This window comes from Protopterus annectens, chromosome 14.part0 (genome assembly GCF_019279795.1).
Source record: "Protopterus annectens isolate FY-2018-M chromosome 14.part0, PAN1.0, whole genome shotgun sequence".
Lineage (NCBI taxonomy): Eukaryota > Metazoa > Chordata > Ceratodontiformes > Protopteridae > Protopterus > Protopterus annectens.
Window position 1 is genome coordinate 917,477,832 of NC_056748.1, and position 18,707 is coordinate 917,496,538.

General features: G+C 38.9%; 1 protein-coding gene across 5 annotated transcripts in view; it reads right to left on the minus strand.

The window, feature by feature from the left end:
• The window catches only part of BLNK (B cell linker), a 964,832-nt gene that overhangs the window by 555,061 nt on the left and 391,064 nt on the right, over positions 1–18,707 (minus strand). The gene's annotated exons all lie outside the window — the stretch shown is intronic.

Here is an 18,707-nt window from a genome sequence, read left to right on the forward strand (position 1 = left end):
GACAGTAAAGTCGATCACATGTTATTGCTATTAACTTATTACTCCCCATGTTGGAATATGCAGTACCTATAATCAGTACTCTCAGAATGCTGATAAACTACAAATGACAGAATACAGAATTCTTATATTTATGCACCTAAGCCCATATGCCAAGAAGCATTGCATTACCATTAATAAATGTGCAACTGTTTAATGACTACAGCTTTGAATATGTGACAACCCTAGTATTTACCCAATATGGAAGATAATTTAAATGTACTGTGAAAAGATTTTTGCAGCTTTTAACTAACACTTAACTCTGCTTCTAAAGTGAACCTAAGAAACAAGTGAATCATAGTGCTATTGCGGTAACTAAATGCAGAAGAAGTTAATTTGACTACACTGCGTCATATTAAGGAGATTCAAGCCACATGGGAGAATAAGATGAATGGATGGAAGAAAAAGTAGAATATGACATTCCTCATGATGGCCATTCTGAGGTGCAAGTATTTAAAATAGAATAAGGAATCCTTAGTGATTTTGATGCATTAGTCTAGCATGTAATGTCAAGAAATGTATGGAGATTAAAGCTGACCTGTAATTACTACAGAGCTCAGTCAGGATAGATCCTACTGATAAGGGACGTTAACTAGCAAGAGACGAGCAGCTAATAGCACTGATGTAACTGATAAGTGGACACATGACAATTCTTTTGCTCTTCACCTATCCTATTAAGTTATGATTAGTTCAAGCATAAGTAGGTCTTGAATACTTGATGAAGTATTAGTTCTGGTTTAAGCACTTGGGCTTCAGGCCAGTTATTTTACATTAAGAAGGTTCGTGGTCTGCACTCTTGTGGGAGGAGAGGCTGGACTCTGCCCTTCTGAGCTGGGAATTTCTAGTTAAAGGTTTATAGTGCCTGCATATTTGAACTGTTTCTTACTGAAACTGGTACACCTTGTTTGCTGTAGCATAGACTAGACCCAGGCCTGCTGAATCTAGCTTTGTTTGTATGCTTGTTTGCTTGTTATTTCTCTGAAATGCTAATTCCACCTAAAACACGGCTTTTCAGCACTTCTGTGGATCCCTAGTGATATCTGCATTGCTTACTGTACTTATTTCCTTGTTTCACTTGAAAGAAAGTTACTGTTTGTCATTTTTGCATTTAAGTTACCTGTAACACATTGCATTTAAGTTACCTGGCACTTGCTCACTAAAGCAATTATATAAGTCAGCACTAAAAAATTAAAAGCACTACACCCTCACAAACTTCCCTTGAGTACCTTGTTCCCCATTGGCCCTTTTTTCAATTATAAAGGAATTCCCAATACTATTCTAGCATGTCCAAAGGTCAGTTGTCAATCTCCTCTCCAGTCCAGCTGGTGAATCTGGGAATCTTGAGGCAATGTTACAACTGCCTCATGTACACAGACAACCCTCTCCTCCTCCCAACAAATTCCAACACATTTGAGAGATGCAACCATATAGCCAAACTGGAGGCTAAGCTCTCTCAACTCAGTACTGGCGTAACCAGTCAGGAGGAGAAGGAAACCACCCTCACTACAATTCCAGTCTCACATAGACCTACCATGACAGCAAACCAAACACATAAACACACAAAAACATACTCGGAGGCTCTAAATAAAAATCTGCCTAAGCAGCAGAGACCTCCAAAGCAGACACCCAAGCAACCGCTACCCCAAAACAAAACACATGCAACACATAGCTCACAAAGCCAGTGTGCCAAACAGTCACAGCCCTTAAGGCTAAACAGCACACCTGATACACTTGTAATAGGTGACTCTATCGTCAGGCACACTGACGTCCCGCTCACCAGGCTGAATAAGGAGAAGGTCACAGTGAGCTGCTTGTCGGGTGCTAGGATCCGCCACATAACACAAGCACTCAGGTCACTCCAAAGCAAGTACAAATATGACTCCGTCATTGTCCATACTGGTGTGAATGACCTGAGACGTACCTCCCTGGACAACATGAAAACAGACCTAGAGGAGCTCTCTGAGCATGTAGCCCAGGCCGGTATGATCCTGACCTTAAGTAGTATCTTACCCTCACCAAGAATGATGCCACAATATGAAGACAAGATGATTAATTTCAACAATTGGCTTAAGTATTGGTATCATTCAAAGGGGATCCAATGCCTGTCAGCCTGGGATGACATGCTCGACAAGCCACAATGCTTCGCCAGGGATGGCTTGCACCTGTCACCCCTGGGCTTTCGGATATTGGCAAAGGCTCTTGCTACCCTCATAGTGCCTTCTTTAGGCAAGGCTCAAAAGACAAACTCACCTCCATAGGTATTACAAGGGATAAGAAACTAAGAGTAATGCTACTCAACGCCAGAAGTCTAAACCTCAAGATGCATGCACTCAAAACTCTCCTTAGCATGGAGAACATCGATATCTGTGCAGTAACAGAAACCTGGTTCAAGGCTCCCGAGAGCACCCCAGCACTACCAGGTTATACCTCATACCATGCTTTTTGGCCCCAAAACTTGGACCGAACCAGAAAAGGAGGGGGAGTATCAATATTCGTCAAAGATACCCACACCTCCAGGTTGGTGGCACAGCACGAAGCATCAGAGACTATCCATGTGCAACTAACAGTGGGTAAAACTGCCTTCCAGTTTATAGCCTGCTACAGACCACCCTCCCAAACCCAGGAACCCCACTCGGCCTTCCTGAGAACACTGGAAAATATGAAGGTCTCTCCAAACACCATTATATTGGGCAATTTCAACTACCCAAACATAGACTGGGAGCATTATTCTAGCTCCAACACCTTAGCTCAAAGGTTCCTAGAATTTATAAACTCAAACGCTATGGAACAACTTGTTACCACTCCCACAAGAGGGGAAAACATACTGGACCTGATCATCACCAACATGGGGACTCTATGCTCCAGACCAGAAGTGTATCCCTCACTGGTAAGATCAGACCATAAACTAATCTCACTGGCTATTCACATCCCGACCCCACCCCCTGCCCAGAAAACCACAGTGAAAAGCTTCTCTAAAGCAAATTTCACACTCCTCAAAACCGAGGTGGAATCCGTCAAAGCCCCCGGGCCTGTGGAAAATACGGCCCAGACCGCAGAATCCCTTATAAACGCATTCTATGAACACCTTCAGCAATGCATGGATCATGCAATCCCAAATAAAACCAAGACCCAATCTTCCAAAGGCAGACGTCCTGTCTGGTGGACCCCAGCCATAAACAAACTATACAATAGAAGGAGGAAGCTGCTACATGATAAAGCAAAATCCAAAAAAGGGAAGGCATCTCTGATCAGAGTTAGCAAAAAACTACAGGCACTCATAAAATCGTCTAAGGCCAGATTCAAGAGAGAAATTGCACAGGACACTAAGGATAATCACAAGGCTTTCTTTAGTTATGTTAGGAACCTGGGTGGGAATTCCCAGATATGCTCAGAATTAGTCCAAAATGGCAAAAAATACACCGAACCCACAGACATTGCCAACATCCTAGCTGACAGGTTCAGCACAAACTTCTCCCCCCCCCTCCCCACCAAAAGGGCAAATATCTATCCCAGCAGAGTGCTGCCCCCCCACTGACATCTCAGATGCCCAGGTAAGAGCCGCCCTCTCCAAAGCAAAAAACACAGCATCAATGGGACCAGACGGTGTCCCGGGCTGCGTCCTACATGAACTCCAAGAAGAGCTAAGCCCAAACATAAAACTACTGTTCAATCTCAGCCTTACCACAGGATATGTACCCAAAGAGTGGCGTACAGCAACAGTGGTCCCTCTCCACAAAGGTGGTGCTCAACGGATCCTGGAAACTATTGCCCCATAAGCCTGACTAGCTTGGTCTGCAAAGCTATGGAAAGGATCATCATGGACCTCATAAATAAAGATATTGGGGACCTACAGACACTGGATCCTACCCAGTTTGGCTTTAAGGGCAGATCCTGCCTCTTAAACCTGGTCGATTTCTTTGAAACAGTCACCATGGCCATTGACGAGGGGAAGGTGGTCCACACAGCCTACCTGGACCTCGCAAAAGCCTTCGATACAATACCCCACCCGGGCATTATAGATAAGCTCACCAGCTTAAATATAAACTCCTATGTCACTAGATGGGTTGCAAACTGGCTCAAGAACAGAACCCACATGGTTAGAATTGCTAGAGCCATGTGAGACTCCAAATCAGTTACAAGTGGCATCCCACAAGGCTCAGCCCTGGGACCTCTCTTGTTCGGTATATATTTCTCGGAGGTACAGGCCAACACGGAAGGACTGTGGCTGACCAAGTTTGCAGATGACTGCAAACTGGGCGCCATAATCGACTCTCCAGCCGACACAAGCATCCTCCAAAAGGGCCTCATAGAAACAGACAAATGGTGTCAGAGCCATGGCCTCAAGCTAAATGGCAAAAAGTGTATAGTCATCCCCTTTGGCAAAAACAAAGTGCCCACAAATTACCACATGGGTGGTAATCCATTAAGTACGGAAGACGTAATTAGGGACCTGGGGACCCAAGTTGATAGCAATCTCTCATTTGACAACCACGTGGCCAAAGTGGTTAGAAAAACATTTTATATAGCCCACCTAATCATGAAAGGATTCACATCTAGATCAGGGGAAGTCACCGTGCCTCTTTATTCATCCCTCATCAGGCCCATAATTGAGTACAATGCCCCTTTTGGGATGTACCTTACCAGACACCTGCAGCAACTGGAAAGACCCCAAAAGTACCTCACCAAGAGGATCAAAGGGCTCAAACAGATGCCATATGCTGCCCAGTTAAAGAAACTCCAGCTGTACTCAGTGACATACCGCCTTCTCAGAGGCGATCTGTGCCTGACGTATAAAGCCATGTCCAATCCGGAATTAATGGACATGCTGCACCTCAGAAAATCCAAATCCCATCGAGCTACGCGCTCGAGAGACTTGAACCTCAACACTGAAATAAATAGGACATGCTGGAGGGACAGATTCCTAACCCAGAGGCTCCCTTCACTCTGGAATAAAATCCCAGTCCAGGTTAGGCAGAGTCCCTCATTGACTTTCTTCAAGAGGAATCTTGATGAGTGGATGGGGGATCATAGGTTTACCCCGGGTATCACTTCTGTGTCACTGTTAGACAGAGGCACAGTATACTAACCTCAAAAAAGGGCATAGCAAAATTAATTTAAAATGGGTGGCGAAAGCCAAACACACTCTGGCTAGGCTTATAAATGCCCTAGGGCAGATAGCCTAGTATGAACCTATGAACCTATGAGAGATACCATTTCCATGCCACTATGACATTTAACCAATTTAGTGTAAAGCATGCAGCACAGTGCATAAATATATACACAGACAGACATGCGTGTGTGTTTGTGTGTGTATGTACGTATATATATGTGTGTGTGTGTGTGTGTATATATATATATATATATATATATATGTATGTGTGTGTGTATATATATATATATATATATATATATATATATATATATATATATATATATATATATATATATATATATATATATATATATATATATATATATATCTATGCATACATATGTGTGTGTGTGTGTCTTTAACTCCAGCTGTGCGACACTTCTACTTATTAAAACAAAATAGGACACACTGAGTTCACATACCACACATGCATCTGTTGTCACAGAACATAATGAAAAAACAGTACTTATTGAAAATAACACTGAAAATGGATACTTCCATAATATTTCTTAGTAAACATGTAATCTGTGATCATGAATCTGACCTACAAAACTGAAACATTTACAGAAACAAAAGGCAAGATTATGTTGGAGAGAGAATTCCCATATAGTACCTGAAGCACTTAGCCAGTAAAACTGTTGTGAAATCAGGCACATGCTTCAGACCGTATGCCAAATATAAAAGAACAGTGAAGAAGCAATGAGCATTTTATCAGGATGTGCTTTGAGTAAGTCAGTAAGGATGGCACTTTTTTCCCACTCTCTAGAGCTTCAAGAATGTTGGCACACACAAACTAGTTTGCAGTCCTGATACCATAACCTTGAATAAAATATCTGATCTTTTGGTATTGAGCCATCTTTATTAATAAATCCGGGATCTAACAATGAACTGTGTTCTAAGGTTTTAGCAAGTGCAGGCACCACAGAGAGAATTCCACAATGACAAACCAGACTCAGAGATAGTAGAGTAATACTGGTGATGGGCCTAACATTTGCTTGATTCATTATGTTGGATATTAGTGTGTGTTTGAGAGAGAATAAAAATGCAGTTCAGTAGTTTTGAGATAAACTGGATGCAGAGTTTTAGGAATTAGGCTACAGGTTATCTGCTCCAGATGAACCAGATTCTGTAAGTTATAAATATGCTCCTGATTCCTGACTGAGATATACTTCTGAAGTGAAAGAAGTAAGGTGTACTAACACATTCATGAGTGATGGTTGAGCAAGTTGCAGATGGGACAGCTAATTCATTGGGTATGATTTTCGTCACCTGGGGGTAGATAGTATTGTGCACCACTTCTAAAAGTAGTTAAACAGGTCTGCCTGGCTGGCAAAATAACCTTTTTAGTGTTGATAAACTACAATTAACATCCTAAAAAAGTATGTGCACCAGACAGCTTACCCTATCAAACTTGTGGCCACTAAGATAGCACTAGCAAGTTCAAGAAAAAACTGTAGCTACAATGACATGTTGCCTCTACATCGACAGTATAAATTACAGCTACATCCCTTCCATGTTTGCATGCTCAGCATGCACAGATGAGGTCTTCACTTCATGGATTGTGCGGATATATCCATAACCTGAAAACAGGCCCATTGTACAATGAAGTTATTTAATGAAGTTAAGAAAAATAAACAATAGTTTACAATGCTAATAATCACCAGCTGTGCTGCTTTATCCATGGTAAGATGGTAGTGATTAGTTTAACAGCCCCTATTTGAGAAGTGCCTGTTACTTTTTTTGTGTGTCTTTCGGCTTTTCCCGGTTAGGGGTTGCTATAGCGGAACTCCGGTCCGCTAATGATTGGCAGTTGATTTTTATGTACCGGCTTGCCAGGCCTGACGCACAACCTACAACGAAGGTACGCCCATTCATGCATGTCTCCACGCAGAAGACGCTCTAGCTGAGAATTGAACCAGACAGCGTCTTACTGTGAGGCGACAATGCTACCGCAGCACCACCACCGCAAGTGCCTGTTGCATTACTAAACTAATGTAACAGGCACTTGCAGTGGTGGTGCTGCACTAAACTAAATTACAGGACCCTGGTTAATTACTGAGGTCCTCTAAACAGTTCTATGCCTGAAGAAAAAATATTGATTCCATAATCTTTTTGCTGAGTAAATGTAGCCATCTTTTATAGACCCAAAAATAAAATATCCTAAAAAATGTAGCCCATTAAAATGGTTCCATTACATCTCTTTCCTTATATATAAAAAAAATGATATGCACCAGTTTTGTCATAATATTTCTTCCCTTGTATATATGAAAATTTTTATACATCAGTTTTTTTTTTTTAATTGCATCTGAACAGGTGTAATTAAATATTCCTTTTGTATTTTCATTTCCATCAGCAGAACTGCATTCAAAACCTTGGATTACATTCAAAGACTAGACTTCCATAGCACTATTTCTTGATTTTAAACTGAAGGATTAAGCATGCATGTCATCTCCGACTGAATGTTCCGAAGTCAGTTACTCGGGCAAACTGACTCAGACTGCTAAAATGTGTTGCATTCTGTATTTTGAAAAGTGAATTTCTGAGGTACGTAAAAATGTGTGCGTTAATGTGGCCATTCTAAAATGAAATCTACACTTCGTTACCTCTTGCTTTTGTAGCATTTATTATTTTACCCATGTGCACGGACTATTACAGATTGAATCTTTTCAGCTATGATCCACCCATAGCAGGAAACTGACAAGAACAAATTCAATGCTAAAGGAAGAAGCTGATAAAATAAAAGATGTTTCAAGATTAGCAATAGAACAGCATTGAGTAACTTGCAGATTTACAGTAAAAGTTAAGTACAAGAACAAATTAAAGGCAGCAATTCTCTGCTGTCCGTGTCCCATTAATTCTTATTCTGTATCAACAATCCTGAGAGCATATCGAGTGTATCTCCTGCACATCCCTTTGTGTCACATTGATTCCTTATTTGATTATGGTCCTTACTTATATACTCCTCACTGGATAATTAAGGACTGACACATACACAATCAAATGTATTTGCTTAATTGTTTTTTTATGTAAATTACATTCCAGTAGAAACTGATCTCCCCTTTTTTTCCTCCCTTTCCCATAATAATACTTTGTCCAGTTCGACCTGCCTTTAAAAGGCCACTATGTTTTAAGATGCAATCTCATGTCTGTTGACTTTAAATATGTCTGCCAATTTAAAGTGGTCAGTTTCAGTACATCAAGTAATACAAGAAAGCGCCAGTAATGCAATTCAGATGCACATTCAAAGAATGACCCTATAAAAGTGATTGCATTTCTTTTGCTGACTTGTGGAGTTCTTGGGCTTTTAGATGGGAAGGGTGATTTGTGGGGGGCAGTGACCACATGGGTTATGTAAGGGCTTGGCTTACCTGGTACAAAGTTTGGTATTTTTGTGCATTGGTTTTGCATTACTTTTTTTTTTTTCTTTTCTTTGCATCACTGCCCTGTTATCTCAAGATGAGCAAATTCAAGTCGAAGACTCAGTATATGGACTTGTGAAGAGTTTCGTGTTTATGATGAAGTAGAGAACATTACAGAGTGCTGCAGTTTTCAGATGTGTAAAATATAAAACCTTTCCAGAAAACTGGCACTTGTTCTTTACATTAATGTTACAAGAACAGGTTCTCAGCAGGCATACATTCTTTAAAGAAGTGTGAATGTCAGATCTGCTATGCAGTACAACTGGCAGTGAGGCTGTTCTGTAAAGTTTTCCAACACATGCCAAGAAGAGACATCAATATTTTGAAGGCTGGCACACTGGTACTGGTCAGTGTCACTGCCCACTAAATGCCTCTATCCTGAGAATATCCGCCCCCTCCTGTTGTTCTGCCTTTCATTATGTGCTACATATCTATCCAAACTGTCCAACAGGTGAATGCCTAAATCTTTGTGTGAGCATATTTTTATGGATTGTTTTACACTTAGGAAAAACTGAACTGTGTTTCATGCAGTTTAATATTTTATTACTGTTGTATTTCTTTTGAAGCAAGCATTCTGAATGCATATTTAATTGCATTTTATATGGCCTTTGAAAATGTAACTCTCTGTTTTATTAACTATTTACGTTCACATGTATATACTAATTACTGTAATGAACAATGGGGCCTTTAAAAACCTAGCCATCGCAATCCAAACCCAATTGTGTTCCCATGTATCATGAGTGTTTATTAGGAGGGTGTGCATTAGGAAGTTTCTAGAAGTTATGTAAGGGGTATGTAGTATGGGCATTACTGTCTTCCTGTGTATATCAGAGACATGAGGGCAGACGCTGTGAATTTCAGATTTCATAGCCATTGGTCAAGGTTACACTTAAATAGGGTTGGGGATGGACTCTGTTTCAAGTGGATGGGGGACTCTGTTCTAGAGCATGGTCATCCTCATATACACATCTGTCTCACCAACTTATCTTATTTATATCACAAGCAAAATTTAAATTTTTAGATCTACTGGTTCTGATGCTGTTCATTTTCTGGATGTGTAAATGTTCCATCAGAGCTGAATCAGAGGATGCCTTGAATGCCCGGCATAGATCACCTCTTGTAACTTGTAGGATACAGAGTATAGAGACAGGGCTTTAAGGTGATCCATGTAACACAATATGTTTACAATGTGGATTCTCCTGGTAAGGAACCTTTGTGGGAGTTCCAACTTTGAATATGTCTGGTCAGGTACATGCTGAATGGGGGATTATACTCCATGATGGGTAAGATAAGAGCCAAATAAAGTGACAGTATGACTTCCTTGCACCTGAATGCCATGACCTTACTAATAAGTTGGGTGACATAGAATGGTTTTCTTACTACCTTGGCCACATGTTTGTCAATTATCAGTAGAGTAATTAGCTTGTGTGGCAGTTTTCCTAAAAGCTACAATAACGCATTTCTTGGCATGCAGTTTTAATCTGTGACTTTGGCACCAGTCCTTTGTCCTTGTTAAACCTTCTAGTAAGATGTCTATGTTGTGGGGGGGATTCTTGATGGCTTCCAATTTATAGTTAATTGCTAACTTGGTCAGCGAAAGGCCATTGACATTAGCCTTTGTAGATTCCAAATAGGAATTGTCCCATCATGGAGCCCTGACATACCCTGCTGGTGACAGGTGTCTTAGTGGAGGTGGTATCACTAGTCCTGACTTCTGGAGTCCTGCCTGTGAGCCAGAGAGTTATGTAGGGTCTTATGCCAAGTTCAGTGAGTTTGTCAGCTATACCTGAGTGGGGTATTGTATTGAGCATTGTAGCCAAATCCATGTAAGTGGTATACACCATTTTTCCCTCATCCATTTCCTTGGTGACATTCTCAGAAAAGTCCACCAGGTTTAGTAGGCATGAACTTCCTTTGACGAAGCCAAACTGGGTTGGGTACAATGTCTGAAAGATGCCTATGTCTTTTGATTATTTCTATGATTCATTCCATGGCTTTGCATATTAAACTAGTCAAACTAATAGGTCTGTAGTTCTGGGATCAATTGAAGCTCCACCCTTGTGAAGTGGGCTAACCATTGCAGTCCTTCATTCTCTTGGTGCAAAGCCTATTTTGAGGTTATAGTTAAGTGTTTCAAGTGGTCCTGATAGGCCATGTTTCAAGGTATTTAGTACGCATCTTGGAATATTTTCCTTGCCCACTGAGAGTGCCACCAGGACCTGCAAAAAGGGACCTGGTAATAATTGGGGAAGTTATGCTAGTAGGTATTTCATGGGAGGGGGGTAGGGGGGAGTGTGGAGTGAAGTTTGAGCTGAAATTGTCAGTTGGTAAATTCGCTATGTCACTCTGCTCAGTGAAGCTGGCACCACTGACCACTAGTTAGGTACTCTTGTGTGCTGCCTTTGAAGTTTTGGATATAGCTGTAGAAGGCCTTGCTTTTAGTCTGTGAGGCTATCTTGAACTTTTAATTAGCCTTGTTGGACTTCATTAATCCTCTTCATTTCCTGTTTATTTTAATTATGGAGATCCTATTATTGTGCGAGTTGGTCTTCCTGATTTTAGCTATGACTTTTTTCCTTTTGTTATATATCCAGTGGCGGATTTAGGCTTGGGCGCAGGGGCATGCGCCACCTCCTTTTTAAAGCTGTTTGGTATCTGTGAGACAAACTCAGATCATGCATTGCAAGTTCTTTATTTCAGATTGGAAAATGTAATGTGAAAACGGCAGATTTTTCTGTTTCAACTCGCCAACATTTTTTTTTTATGTGAAAGGCACATCAGAGATATGATTGGAGGTTGCAGTCAGATGACCTATACGATGCTCATCAATTGCTCCTCCAAGTCCATCTCCAATACAGTTGAATGAAGGCATGTTGGCTAAAAGATCATAGCAGTTTTGTTGGTGAGATTAAAAAAATTATAAAAAATATTTTTTCTGAAAATTCAGTCCAAATAAGAAACCTAGAGTTGATCGACCTGTCTTTGTCAGGTGAGGATATCATTTGACTGTCAAAGATATGTTGATTGTTAACTTATGACTGAAAAGTTTAAGATGTTCAAATGCTGTCTGAATATGAGTTTTACAATAGATCATATTCTGTGCTGAGCATAAAGTGATCAAAATAATAACCTAGTACATTTCAAGTCATTTCATACACTAATAATTAACCCAAAATCACTAATAAGGAAAGTCTGGGGGGGATGACTGAGCATCTGTCAAAACAGCTGTACTGCCGGTACTGGAAAGTGGGAGAAGCCTGCAGTCAGCAATAAGCAGCACGGAACCATGGCCGGTCAGCTCAGCCATTCGGTCGGGTGTAGAAAGTAACACCGAAATAAGAATGCATCAGGGTATGTAGTAGGCCAGTACCCATCTGGAGAATGGCTTGTTCCTGCTTCAGAAGTAACAGTTCAATTATAAATGTTAGATTGGGGGTATTTCTGTTTTTAATGTCATCTTTACTTTGACTCCTTCAGCAATCAAAGCCACTGTTGAGTAGGAGTAGATCAAAAAAGATGACGGGCATTACCAAGCAACAGATGTCAAACATCAACTGGGGTGCTGTATTTTTTTTTAATCTGGAGTGTTTCATAAAAAGGGAGGAGAAAAGAAGTGCCCTGCAAATCACATAAAGCCTGGCAACAAGAAAATTCTCAGATAAAAGCTTTAATAGTTAAAATATAAAATATATAAAAATAGTTCCAGACAGACTGCCATCTGTTTAATTTATTTAGTACTGTGCATGATCATTGGCCACCCCTACATTGGACAAACCTTGTATTTCTGTTGCTGAAGGTGCTTTACCTCTTGAAGTGGCAAGAAACTGTGACCTCTGTATTTTCTGGAACTTTACAAATAAGACATGCTAGACAGTGACAGCTTTCACAGAAAAGTTTCAGTCTTTCGCCATGTACGTCACATAGTTGGACGTCTCTGCTCACATTTACAGGTGGGGTTGTATACTTTGGACTCAAGCAGTCCTCGAGATCCAGACTCTGTGTTTTATCTACCAGTTTAGACAATAATTAATTAAGGATGTACTTCTTTCCAGGAGTAGCAGCTTGCCACTCCGAGCATTTGGGAGTGCTTTCAATTTCCAAAACATTATCAATACAGGACTTGCAGTAGTTGTGTCCATACTCCAAAATCACTGGCAGTTTAAATAGTTCCAAACAAACTGAACAAATGAATTCATCCATACAGGAAACAGCCATTTTTGGATGTGTTTTTGTTCTGGTTATGAGCAAAAACAAAACTTAAGCCATTTGACATTAAATTTAAAAGGCAGACTCACACCCAGGTCGGCATACATTCATCCTAGTATCCCTCATGGTTGGACTGCTCAGAAGTAGGCATGAGCTGTGTGACTGACATACCAAATGGCAGTAATGTCATATGCAAATAATGCATGATTGACTGACCTGCAGATATGCCAGTGACATCATGCATGCATTGGTGATCCACTGGCACATATGAAAAATGACCCCTGCCATATGTCTCAACCTGTTACCTCAAGGAATCTGGACAAAGCCTAAAACTGGCAAGGGCCAAAAAATAAGGACAAATTTTAATTAGTTATTAGAATGCCATAATTTATGTCTGCATGCATTTTCAGAATTATATGAAGTCAATCTTCAATGATTTGTGAGAAAAAACACATTTTTGTGAGAAATAATTAAAATACAGAAAATTTATATTAATTCACATTCTAGTATTCTGTCAATGACTCAAGTTAAAAGTGCTAATATTTTAAAAGTATCTCTGATTATTTTTGGATTTGTCCGATTGGGTTGAGAGCTATGAATTGCAATGCATTGGTAATATATGCATTGAATATTAATTCCTTTACTGTAGGTAAATAATTCCGAGAAAAACAGGTGGTGCGAGGCTAATATAAAGTACAACCCAGAAATAATGAGGGTGTAGGGAATGGTTGGGGTTAAGGGGGTGACATTCAACCTTAGTGAAATATATAACTAGTGTTTAAATTAGGGAAAAATTACTTGTCACATTTATTGTTTATAATTTATGGTTGTCCTTGTACATAATTTGTTGCTCCACCGCAACTTCTGCAGCAAAGCTGAGTTTGGTTTAAACTGTCAGTTTGTCTTCTGTTTGAAGAAAAAAATGTCTTTTTTTTTGTCATTTAGTAAGAACAGTGTACCTTGGGTTGCACGTAAAAAATAGCTTTCTGTAAATTCACCATGACTTTAATGTAGCTGTAACAATGGTTACCAAGTCTGGCTTGGAAAAGAGAAGCCCTAAAATGCATAACTGTATCTTCATCTTTGGGCTTTATTGTTGTCATTTAACAGTTATGGACAATTATGTTTTTAGGGTAGCAATGTGTTTTGACTACAATTGTAGATAGTTTGCATAAATTGTAGTTCACAACTGTATGGAACTTTTCTGTCCTGAATGATTTGCTTTCATGTTTCTCCTCTAAAACTACTAATGTTTTTGAACTAGGAGGACTTCTGTGACCTGCTTGTGCTCTCAAAGAGAATACAGAAAATAATTATCAGGGATAGGATGGAGGTAGCAGGGGTGTTGTGGCTTGTGTTAACTCTAGTTTGCTTTCCTCTAAGCCTGTTTCGCTTGACAGTCGTATGTTGTTATGCTTTTGTCTGTTGTATAAGATTTTAACCAGTAAAGTAATTAATGCCTGACACTATATTCATGCTTATGATTCATTCAAAGAGCACTATTGTTCCTGATAGTTGGTCTTTATTTTAAGACTCCATTTGGTAATATTTCTTTAAAAACGGTCTTTTTAATGTTGCAAACTACTTTTTAGCAACCTACATTCAGCTTAGTCAGAGTGAGAAGTATGCAACATCAAGGTCTGATCATTAGATTGGGACTGCAACCTGATTGGACTATTGTGCTGCTGGTGGGAAGAGATTAGGGTGGCTATTAATTGTTTTAGGAAGTGGGAAAAAGTACAGATTGCAGCTTACATTGCTGAGGTAAATGTCATGTTAGTGGTGGTTACAGAGGTTCTCCAAGTTTCTTAAGCTCTGTAACCACCATTAACATTACTGTTAAATGTTTGCTGCTCATACTAACAAGGTAAAGTAGTTCCTGCGTTTAATATAAAGTGCTATCGCTTCAACATCCAAGAGATGTCAGGTAGTATGTATATGTTTCATCAGTAATACCTTCTGCATTTTCCACATCACTTCTCCGCATACCTCTCAACCTCTTGTCATAAGAAATACGGATAAAGCCTAAATGGAACATATTTTAAATATTATTGTTATAAACTTAAAAAGTTTTTTTTTGAATAACCAGATTTGTTAGCATGCATTTTCTGAAGGATTGAAGTCTGAAACTCACGTGTGCCATTATTGTGACTTCAATCCTCCGTGATTTACCATAAAAGCACACATTTTATAAACTGAGTTGGCCTTTTGATGGCTAGCCTTTCACAGACAGTAAATGTAAATACATTTAAGTGCTGTGTTTGTATATACCACTGATGTTTCTCTTAATTATTTCCATACATATCCCTCAGCTCCTCAGAATTTAGCAGAACTTTTCTGATTTTGTGTTTTTCCTGTGAACCCTATGAAATTTTTTTTTTTTTGGTAAATTTGTAAAGATTATAGTAAGTCAATAAATCTAGATAGTAGAATTGTATGGTTGTTATTCTTTAGAAAATGCATTTCATGCATATTTTGTTCTAACTTTTTAAGGGATTTAGAGTATTTTAAAATTAACATCTGCAGTGGTGCAGCGGTAGCGTTGTTGCCTTACAGCAAGAGGTTCTCCCATTCGATTCTCGGCTGGAGTGTGGGGAGTGCCTTCTGTGTGGAGTCTGCATGTCCTCCCCGTGGTTGGGTGGGCGTTCGAAAGACATGCGTAAATGGGCATGCCGTTGTTGAAGGTCGAACGTCGAGCTGGCACCTCGGCGTTTGTGAAAGTCTACAGCCAATCATTAGCAGACCGGAGTTCCGCTGTGGCAACCCCTAACCGGGAAAAGCCGAAATGACAAACAACAAAAGAGTATTTTAAAATTATCCATGATTTTGAGCCATTTTCAGTGTCCAGGAATCTGCAAAAGAAGAAATTGAAATTGTGAGTTCAGAGACCCTTCGTTAGTTTTCTTTTTCTAAATCAGGACTTGAAAGAAGGCACAAAGCGGTACAGCTGAGACCCTTGTGGTATACTACTATAAGTTCTGCATTAATACGTTTTGCATTCATTCCTTAAAAATGTTTAGTACTAAATTAAATCTTTCTCAGACCATGATATATTTTTTATAATCATATGAATGCATTCTGTGCTTCTCTTCCTTTAATAATGGAACAAGTATATAATCTCAGGCGTAGAACGGATTCACATGAATGTAAAAAATATCAGGTTGTTAGATTCATTTTAAAAAGTGCCAGTACTTTGAAGAAATTAAAGGAAATTATTAGGTATTCAGAAGACCTATTATGTACATTAGGGGAATAAAGAGCACTAGTGTTAAAATATTCAATGTGCTTGCAACACTACATTTGTTACAGTTTTTCTCTGTTGTACAATGTGATTTTTATGTCCTACAGATATACGTGTTAGTTGTCTGGGGTTACCTTAGTATGGTGAGTTTCAGTTACAGCAGAATAAACATGCAAGGCCATGGTTAGACATAAGTAAGATACTTACACTAGAACTGGGTACCTCTAGTTGGATAAAGATATAGTGCCTAAAAGTTTAAGAGGTGGAGACTTGAATAATAAGCTAGAAGTAAGTGAGTTTAAGTGGATTGTTCACTTGAGGGCAGATTGTGAACCTGGAATTATTGCAGCCATTAGTATTAAGCCTATTTTAGACATGAAACAAATCATTTTAAAGTGATCAAATGTATAAGTAGATATGTGCATATTTAGTTAGTTTTATATACATGTATTTTTAGAGTATTTACCAAAAATTTTTTTATGGTTTCTTGAAATGTATTTTAAAGAAATATACTACTGTACTGTGTTTTTAACTTTTGTAATTGACTAATTGAAAATGACGTGTGATTGGGGGCTGTGTCTTGTCATTTTATTTGAATGTCTTGTATAATGGATTGATTGTTTTTTTTCCTGTTATCTTCACACTGAAGAAGGGTGATAACTCAAAAGCGTTATGCTGGTTTGAATAAATTCGAGTGGTGTTTCCAGAGTCTGATGTTTTTTCCTGGCTGTTTTTGGTGTAGTTCTACGAACTTGGTTAACCACAGTATTTGATCTGTTGTTTGCTGCTACCTCTAGTAGGAACACAGAATAAAAATGGGTAGGCACTAAGGGAGTGTTAGAAAAAACATTAAGGAAAGGGACTAGAAGCACGAAGTTTGAAGTTAAATGTACTGTGTCCAAAGGAGAAGGGCTTGGTTAAAGATTATGATGCAGAAAAGGAAAACATGCAATAGTGGACAACATTTCCTATTCTTTAGTTCTTAGAATACTTTCTGCAGCTTTACGAATATAATATTAATGAAGTATGGTAATACTCTGTATAGTTGTTTAGATAGCTGGGGAAGGAAAAAGGTAACTGGGAATATGTTTTTGGAGTGTGATCAGCTGATAGACTTTACAAATTCATTACAGAATACAGTCAGTAAAGTTGGGAAGCAAATGGCTGTAACAAAGGAAATTATTCTTTTGGAACACAGGGTCAGAATTGCCTAGATATGGAAAAGCCTTATTAAGGTTAATACTATTCACTGCCAAAAAAGCAATAACCAGAAAATGGAAATCAAAATCTAAACCAACTACGTTTGAAGTACTGAATATTGTAAGAAATAAAAGAACTGGAAGTGGGATCTTTAGAGGAGGGAAGAAGCAAAGTATATATAAATACATGGAAGTTGCTGGAACAATACATACAAAAATGTACAGGAGGAGGAGTGAGGTTTAAAGGAAGGCAGAACATGAGCAATTTATCTAATGCTGTACGAAATGAGAGTTGTTGCAAAGGAAGAAAGCATAGCTGTAATATATAATGAATGTGAATGAAAACATTTAATGTGGTTTGTTTACTTTTCAATTAATGTTTGTGTGCCTATGTCTTAAGTGATAATTTAATAAAGGTTTAAAATATATTCCTCTATATCACACACGTATGTGAAATGCATTTATGTGTGTAAGTGTACACACAAAGGAGGTCAAGGAGGGATATGTTAAAGGATGCTGAAATTTAAAATTAAAATTACCAAATGACAGAAAACTGCAGTTACTGAAGCTATAAAATTTGAACAACACAGTAGAAGACAGAGATATATTTCAATTTCCAGCTGGTGAAGATGTAATCCATCAAGAATGGAATCATAAAGTTCCATTTTTGAGCAAATTTATTATTTATTTTTTCAAATTTAGTAAGACCCATATAGCGCATGTATTAACAGTGAGAAAGGTGCTTTGGTCTTTTTCAGATTTGATGGTGGTCAATATAAGCCTCAGAAGTAACAAGGTGCATGGTTTATGATGTTTATTGGCTTAATCTACAAACCTGTATTGGCACTCTCACTGGGATAGATGCAGCTCAGTGTCAGACACAGTGAAACAAAAACATGCAACAAACATGCAGTGAATGTGGTGTAGAAGAAAGACACTTTATTGCAGATTGTAGATCTTTATTGTATTTATTTTTGTAAATATATTACATATTGTAGATACAAAACGTTTTGTACATTGCATATGACTAAACTGAGTATTTGCTTTTTACGATTTTTCATAACATCTACTTCCTTAATTGCTGTGTTACTTTTACTTAACGGAACTTCGCCATTTCCAGATAAATCATAATTTACTTTCAAAACAATTACGTAAATCTTTCACTGTGGCCTGTCACCTTCAGCAGGACTCTTTCTTAGCTTGTAACAGTGCCTATGCCCACTGCCATGGAAGGAGACTGTGACTTGGCATGGGCAACCAATCATTTCTTCCAGGCATGTGCTGAAAAACTTTGGCTATGTGTGTATGTGCTGTGTGTGCTGCACAGGAATAACCTATTTCTACAGCCACAGCCACTGCAAAATCGTGTGCAACTGAGTGTATATTGCTGTCTTTGCACACATGATGTCAGAGCTTCTTAAGATGATCTTTCCACACCCAGTGCCCCACTTTTC